Source organism: Triticum urartu, chromosome 3, assembly GCF_003073215.2.
Source record: "Triticum urartu cultivar G1812 chromosome 3, Tu2.1, whole genome shotgun sequence".
NCBI lineage: Eukaryota > Viridiplantae > Streptophyta > Magnoliopsida > Poales > Poaceae > Triticum > Triticum urartu.
Window position 1 is genome coordinate 1,407,554 of NC_053024.1, and position 9,176 is coordinate 1,416,729.

Consider the following 9,176-nt stretch of genomic DNA (forward strand, 5'->3'; position numbering starts at 1 on the left):
GAGACCAAATGGTGCCTCGTGTTTAAGCGTGATTTTTTCGACCTTTTCTAAATCACCTATAATTTTGCACACTTGATATGTTGCACAGACATAGCTAGGTTTTCAAGGTTTTATAATTTATTAAATTGTTTTGAATTTATTCTGCCCTGTAGACTGACTGATCAAAACACCGGTCTACACCTTAAGGGGGCATTGTAGGATACATTTTTTTTCCAAATTTCTTTCATAGACATTTTTGACACATCTATTTGAGCATGTAGAGCAAATTAGGTGTGATTTGGAGGTGGTGGAAAAAAATCATCTTTTCTACAAAAACTGGCTTAAGAGACCGATGTTTAAGCATGATTTTTTCGACCTTTTCTAAATCACCTATAATTTTGCACACTTGATATGTTGCACAGACATAGCTAGGTTTTCAAGGTTTTATAATTTATTAAATTGTTTCGAATTTATTCTGCCCTGTAAACTGACTGCTCAAAACATCGGTCTACACCTTAAGGGGGCATTGTAGGATACATTTTTTCCAAATTTCTTTCAAAGACATGTTTGGCACATCTATTTGAGCATGTATAACACATTTGGTGTGATTTGGAGGTGGTGGAAAACATCACCTTTTCTACAAAAACTAGCTTAAGTGACCAAATGGTCCCTTGTGTTTAAGCGTGATTTTTTCGACCTTTTCTAAATCACCTATAATTTTTCACACTTGATATGTTGCACAGACATAGCTAGGTTTTCAAGGTTTTATAATTTATTAAATTGTTTCGAATTTATTCTGCCCTGTAGACTGACTGATCAAAACATCGGTCTACATCTTAAGGGGGCACTGTAGGATACATTTTTTCCAAATTTCTTTCATAGGCATGTTTGGTACATCTATTTGAGCATGTAGAACAAATTTATGGTGATTTGGAGGTGGTTGAAAAAATTGTATTTTCTACAAAAACTAGCTTAAGTGAGACCAATTAGTCCCTCGGGTTTAGGCGTGATTTTTTCGACCTCCTCTAAATCACCTATAATTTTGTACACTTGATATGTTGCACAAACATAGCTAGGTTTTCAAGGTTTTACAATTTTTTAAATTGTTTTGAATTTATTCTGCCCTGTAGACTGACTGATCAAAACATCGGTCTACACCTTAAGGGGCATTGTAGGATACATTTTTTTTCCAAATTTCATTCATAGACATTTTTGACTCATCTATTTGGGCATGTAGAGCAAATTAGGTGTGATTTGGAGGTGGTGGAAAAAATCATCTTTTCTACAAAAACTGGCTTAAGAGACCAAATGGTGCCTCGTGTTTAAGCGTGATTTTTTCGACCTTTTCTAAATCACCTATAATTTTGCATACTTGATATGTTGCGCAGAAATAGCTAGGTTTTCCAGGTTTTATAATTTATTAAATTGTTTCGAATTTATTCTGCCCTGTAAACTGACTGATCAAAACATCGGTCTACACCTTAAGGGGGCATTGTAGGATACATTTTTTCCAAATTTCTTTCAAATACATGTTTGGCACATCTATTTGAGCATGTAGAACAAATTTGGTGTGATTTGGAGGTGGTGGAAAAAATCACCTTTTCTACAAAAACTAGCTTAAGTGACCAAATGGTCCCTTGTGTTTAAGCGTGATTTTTTTGACCTCCTCTAAATCACCTATAATTTTGCACACTTTATATGTTGCACAAACATAGCTAGGTTTTCAAGGTTTTATAATTTATTAGATTGTTTCGAATTTATTCTGCCATGTAGACTAACTGATCAAAACATCGGTTTACACCTTAAGGGGGCATTGTAGGATACATTTTTCCAAATTTCTTTCAAAGGCATGTTTGGCACATCTATTTAAGCATGTAAAACAAATTTGGTGTGATTTGGATGTGGTGGAAAAAATCACCTTTTCAACAAAAACTAGCTTTAGTGAGACCAAATGGTCCCTTGTGTTTAAGCGTGATTTTTTTGACCTCCTCTAAATCACCTATATTTTGCACACTTTATATTTTGCACAAACATAGATAGGTTTTCAAGGTTTTATAATTTTTTAAATTGTTTTGAATTTATTCTGCCTTGTAGACTGACTAATCAAAACATCGGTCTACACCTTAAGGGGGCATTGTAGGATACATTTTTTCCAAATTTCTTTCATAGACATGTTTGACACATCTATTTGAGCATGTAGAACAAATTTGGTGTGATTTGGAGGTGCTGAAAAAAAATCACCTTTTCTACAAAAACTAGCTTAAGGACCAAATGGTTCCTCGTGTTTAAGTGTGATTTTTTCGACCTTTTCTAAATCACCTATAATTTTTCACACTTGATATGTTGCACAGACATAGCTAGGTTTTCAAGGTTTTATAATTTATTAAATTGTTTCAAATTTATTCTGCCCTGTAGACTGACTGATCAAAACATCGGTCTACACCTTAAGGGGCATTGTAGGATATATTTTTTCCAAATTTCTTTCATAGAAATGTTTGGCACATCTATTTGAGCATGTAGAACAATTTTAGGGTGATTTGGAGTTGCTGGAAGAAGCTGCATTTTCTACAAAAACTGGCTTAAGTGAGACCAAATAGTCATTCATGTTTAAGCGTGATTTTTTCAACCTCCTCTAAATCACCTATAATTATGCACACTTGATATTTTTCACAAACATAGCTAGGTTTTCAAGGTTTTACAATTTATTAAATTGTTTCGAATTTATTCTGCCCTGTAGACTGACTGATCAACACATCGATCTACACCGTAAGGGGGCATTGTAGGATACATTTTTTCCAAATTTATTTCATATACATGTTTGGCACATCTATTTGATCATGTAGAACAAATTTAGGGTGATTTGGAGGTGGTGGAAAAATTGCATTTTCTACAAAAACTGGCTTAAGTGACCAAATGGTCCCTCATGCTTAGGCGTGATTTTTTTGACCTCCTCTAAATCACCTATAATTTTGCACACTTGATATGTTGCACAAACATAGCTAGGTTTTCAATGTTTTACAATTTTTTAAATTCTTTCGAATTTATTCTGCCCTGTAGACTAACTGATCAAAACATCGGTCTACATCTTAAGGGGGCATTTTAGGATACAATTTTTCCAAATTTCTTTCATAGACATGTTTGGTACATCTATTTGGGCATGTAGAACAAATTTGGTGTGATTTGGAGGTGGTGAAACAAATCACCTTTTCTACAAAAACTGGCTTAAGTGAGACCAAATGGTGCCTCGTGTTTAAGCGTGATTTTTTCGACCTTTTCTAAATCACCTATAATTTTGCACACTTGATATGTTGAACAGACATAGCTAGGTTTTCAAGGTTTTATATTTATTAAATTGTTTCGAATTTATTCTGCCCTATAGACTGACTGATTAAAACATCGGTCTACACCTTAAGGGGGCATTGTAGGATACATTTTTTCCAAATTTCTTTCATGGACATGTTTGGCACATCTATTTGAGCATGTACAACAATTTTAGGGTGATTTGGAGTTGGTGGAAAAAGCTGCATTTTCTACAAAAACTGGCTTAAGTGAGACCAAATGGTGCCTCGTGTTTAAGCTTGATTTTTTCGACCTTTTATAAGTCACCTATAATTTTGCACACTTGATATGTTGCACAGACATAGCTAGGTTTTAAATGTTTTATAATTTATTAAATTGTTTCGAATCTATTCTGCCCTGTAGACTGACTGATCAAAACATCGGTCTACACCTTAAGGGGGCATTGTAGGATACATTTTTTCCAAATTTATTTCAAAGACATGTTTGGCACATCTATTTTAGCATGTATAACAAATTTAGGGTGATTTGGAGTTGGTGGAGAAAATTGCATTTTCTACCAAAACTGGCTTAAGTTAGGCCAAATAGTCCTTCGTGTTTAAGCGTGATTTTTTCAACCTCCTCTAAATCACCTATAATTTTTCACACTTGATATGTTGCACAAACATAGCTAGGTTTTCAAGCTTTTATAATTTATTAGATTGTTTCGAATTTATTCTGCCCTGTAGACTGACTGATCAAAACATTGGTCTACACCTTAAGAGGCCATTGTAGGATACATTTTTTCCCAATTTCTTTCATAGATATGTTTGGCACATGTATTTGAGCATGAAAAACAAATTTAGAGTGATTTAGAGGTGGTGGAAAAAATTGCATTTTCTACAAAAACTGGCTTAAGTGAGACACCAGATGGTCCCTCGTGCTTAGGCGTGATTTTTTCGACCTCCTCTAAATCACCTATAATTTTGCACACTTCATATGTTGGGACTGATCCATATTGAACTTCTTCAATATCTTGTCAAGGTACGTACTTTGTGAAAGACCAATGAGGTGTCTCAATCTATCTCTATAGATCTTGATGCCTAATATATAAGCAATTCTCCAAGGTCCTTCATTGAAAACACTTGTTCAAGTAGGCCTTTATGCTTTCCAAGAATTCTATATCATTTCCCATCAATAGTATGTCATCCACATATAATATGAGAAATGCTACAGAGCTCCCACTCACTTTCTTGTAAACACATGCTTCTCCATAAGTCTGCGTAAACCCAAACACTTTGATCATCTCATCAAATCAAATGTTCCAACTCCGAGAGCTTGCACCAGCCCATAAGAGCGTTGGAGCTTGCACACCTTGTCAGCATTCTTAGGATCGACAAAACCTTCCGGCTGCATCATATACAATTCTTCCTTAAGGAAACCATTAAGGAATGCCGTTTTGATGTCCATTTTCCATATCTCATAATCATAGAATGCGGCAATTGCTAACATGATTCGGACGGACTTCAGCTTCGCTACGGGTGAGAAAGTCTCATCGTAGTCAACCCCTTGAACTTGTCGATAACCCTTAGCGACAAGCCGAGCTTATAGATGGTCACATTACCATCCGCGTCTGTCTTCTTCTTAAAGATCCATTTATTTTCTATGGCTCGTCCGATCAACGGGCAAGTCAGTCAAAGTCCATACTTTTTCATACATGGATCCTATCTCGGATTTCATGGCTTCTAGCCATTTGTCGGAATTTGGGGCCCGCCATGGCTTCTTCATAGTTCGAAGGTTCACCATTGTTCAACAACATGATTTCCAGGACAGGGTTGCCGTACCACTCTCGTGCGGAACGTGTCCTTGTGGACCTACAAAGTTCAGTAGCAACTTGATCTGAAGTTTCATGATCATCATCATTAACTCCCTCTCTAGTCGGTGCAGGCACCTCAGGAACATTTTCTTGAGCTCCGCCACTCTCCGGTTCAAGAGGCATACTTCATCAAGTTCTACTTTCCTCCCACTTACTTCTTTCGAGAGAAACTCTTTCTCTAGAAAGGATCCATTCTTGGCAACAAAGATCTTGCCTTTGGATCTGAGGTAGAAGGTATACCCAATACTTTCTTTAGGGTATCCTATGAAGACGCATTTTTCCGATTTGGGTTCGAGCTTTTCAGGTTGAAGTTTCTTGACATAAGCATCGCATCCCCAAACTTCCAGAAACGACAACTTAGGTTTCTTACCAAACCACAATTCATAGGATGTCGTCTCAAAGGATTTCGATGGAGCCCTATTTAAAGTGAATGCGGCAGTCTCTACATCATAACCCCAAAATAATAGCGGTAGATCGGTAAGAGACATCATAGATCGCACCATTTTCTAAAAAAACTGGCTTAAGTGAGACCAATTAGTCCCTCGTGTTTAGGCGTGATTTTTTCGACCTCCTCTAAATCACCTATAATTTTTCACACTTGATATATTGCACAAACATAGCTAGGTTTTCAAGGTTTTACAATTTTTTAAATTGTTTTCACCTTATTCTGCGCTGTAGACTAACTGATCAAAACATCGGTCTACACGTTAAGGGGGCATTGTAGGATACAATTTTTTCCAAATTTCTTTCATAGACATGTTTGACATATCTATTTAAGCATGTAGAAAAAATTTGGTGTGATTTGGAGGTGGTGGAAAAAAAAATCACCTTTTCTACAAAAACTAGCTTAAGTGACCAAATGGTCCCTCGTGTTTAAGCGTGATTTTTTCGACATCCTATAAATCACCAATAAATTTACACACTTGATATGTTGCACAAACAGAGCTAGGTTTTCAAGGTTTTACAAATCATTAAATTGTTTCGAATTTATTCTGCCCTGTAGACTGACTTATCAAAACAACGGTCTACACCTTAAGGGGGCATTGTAGGATACATTTTTTCCAAATTTCTTTCAAAGACATGTTTGGCACATCTATTTGAGCATGTAGAACAAATTTGGTGTGATTGGGAGGTAGTGGAAAAGAAATCACCTTTTCTACAAAAACTGGCTTAAGTGAGACCAAATGGTCCCTTGTGTTTACGCGTGATTTTTTTGACCTCCTCTAAATCACCTATAATTTTGCACACTTGATATGTTGCACAAACATAGCTAGGTTTTCAAGGTTTTATAATTTATTAGATTGTTTCGAATTTATTCTGCCCTGTAGGCTGACTGATCAAAACATCGGTCTACATCTTAAGGGGGCATTGTAGGATACATTTTTTCCAAATTTCTTTCAAAGACATTTTTGGCACATCTATTTGAGCATGTATAACACATTTTGTGTGATTTGGAGGTGGTGGAAAAGATCATCTTTTCTACAAAAACTGGCTTAAGTGAGACCAAATGGTCCCTTGTGTTTAAGCGTGATTTTTTCGACCTCCTCTAAATCACCTATAATTTTGCACACTTGATATGTTGCACAAACATAGCTAGGTTTTCAAGGTTTTATAATTTATTAGATTGTTTCGAATTTATTCTACCATGAAGACCGACTAATCAAAACATCGGTCTACATCTTAAGGGGGCATTGTAGGATACATTTTTTCCAAATTTCTTTCATAGACATGTTTGGTACATCTATTTGAGCATTTAGAACAAATTTAGGGTGATTTGGAGGTGGTGGAAAAAATTGTATTTTCTTCAAAAAGTGGCTTAAGTGAGACCAATTAGTCCCTCGTGTTTAGGCGTGATTTTTTCGACCTCCTCTAAATCACCTACAATTTTTCACAATTGATATGTTGCACAATCATAGCTAGGTTTTCAAGGTTTTACAATTTTTAAATTTTTTTGAATTTATTCTGCCCTGTAGACTGACTGATCAAAACATCGGTCTACACCTTAAGGGGGCATTGTAGGATACACTTTTTTCCAAATTTCTTTCATAGACATGTTTGACACATCTATTTAAGCATGTAGAACAAATTTGGTGTGATTTGGAGGTGGTGGAAAAAAATCACCTTTTCTACAAAAACTGGCTTAAGTGAGACCAAATGGTGCCTCGTGTTTAAGCGTGATTTTTTCGACGTTTTCTAAATCACCTATAATTTTTCACACTTGATATATTGCACAGACATAGCTAGGTTTTCAAGGTTTTATAATTCATTAAATTGTTTGGAATTTATTCTGCCCTGTAGACTAACTGATCAAAACATCGGTCTACACCTTAATGGGGCATTCTAGGATACATTTTTTCAAATTTCTTTCAAAGATATGTTTGGGACATCTATTTGAGCATTTAGAATAAATTTGGTGTGATTTGGAGGTGGTTGAAAAATCTCGTTTTCTACAAAAAAACTAGCTTAAGTGAGACCAAATGGTCCCCTGTGTTTAAGCGTGATTTTTTCGACCTCCTCTAAATCACCTATAATTTTGCACACTTGATATATTGCACAAACATAGCTAGGTTTTCAAGGTTTTATAATTCATTAAATTGTTTGGAATTTATTCTGCCCTGTAGACTAACTGATCAAAACATCGGTCTACACCTTAATGGGGCATTCTAGGATACATTTTTTCAAATTTCTTTCAAAGATATGTTTGGGACATCTATTTGAGCATGTAGAACAAATTTGGTCATTTGGAGGTGGTGGAAAAAATTGTATTTTCTACAAAAACTAGCTTAAGTGAGACCAAATAGTCCCTGGGTTTAAGCGTGATTTTTTCGACCTCCTCTAAATCACCTATAATTTTGCACACTTGATATGTTGCACAAACATAGCTAGGTTTTCAAGGTTTTATAATTTATTAAATTGTTTGGAATTTATTCTGCCCTGTAGACTAACTGATCAAAACATCGGTCTACACCTTAATGGGGCATTCTAGGATACATTTTTTCAAATTTCTTTCAAAGATATGTTTGGGACATCTATTTGAGCATTTAGAATAAATTTGGTGTGATTTGGAGGTGGTTGAAAAATCTCGTTTTCTACAAAAAAACTAGCTTAAGTGAGACCAAATGGTCCCTTGTGTTTAAGCGTGATTTTTTCGACATCCTCTAAATCACCAATAAATTTGCACACTTTATATGTTGCACAAACAGAGCTAGGTTTTCAAGGTTTTACAAATCATTAAATTGTTTCGAATTTATTCTGCCCTGTAGACTAACTGATCAAAACATCGGTCTACACCTTAATGGGGCATTCTAGGATACATTTTTTCAAATTTCTTTCAAAGATATGTTTGGGACATCTATTTGAGCATTTAGAATAAATTTGGTGTGATTTGGAGGTGGTTGAAAAATCTCGTTTTCTACAAAAAAACTAGCTTAAGTGAGACCAAATGGTCCCCTGTGTTTAAGCGTGATTTTTTCGACCTCCTCTAAATCACCTATAATTTTGCACACTTGATATGTTGCACAAACATAGCTAGGTTTTCAAGGTTTTATAATTTATTAAATTGTTTCGAATTTATTCTGCCCTGTAGACTAACTGATCAAAACACCGGTCTACACCTTATGGGGCATTCTAGGATACATTTTTTCAAATTTCTTTCAAAGATATGTTTGGGACATCTATTTGAGCATTTAGAATAAATTTGGTGTGATTTGGAGGTGGTTGAAAAATCTCGTTTTCTACAAAAAAACTAGCTTAAGTGAGACCAAATGGTCCCCTGTGTTTAAGCGTGATTTTTTCGACCTCCTCTAAATCACCTATAATTTTGCACACTTGATATGTTGCACAAACATAGCTAGGTTTTCAAGGTTTTACAATTCATTAAATTGTTTGGAATTTATTCTGCCCTGTAGACTAACTGATCAAAACATCGGTCTACACCTTAATGGGGCATTCTAGGATACATTTTTTCAAATTTCTTTCAAAGATATGTTTGGGACATCTATTTGAGCATTTAGAATAAATTTGGTGTGATTTGGAGGTGGTTGAA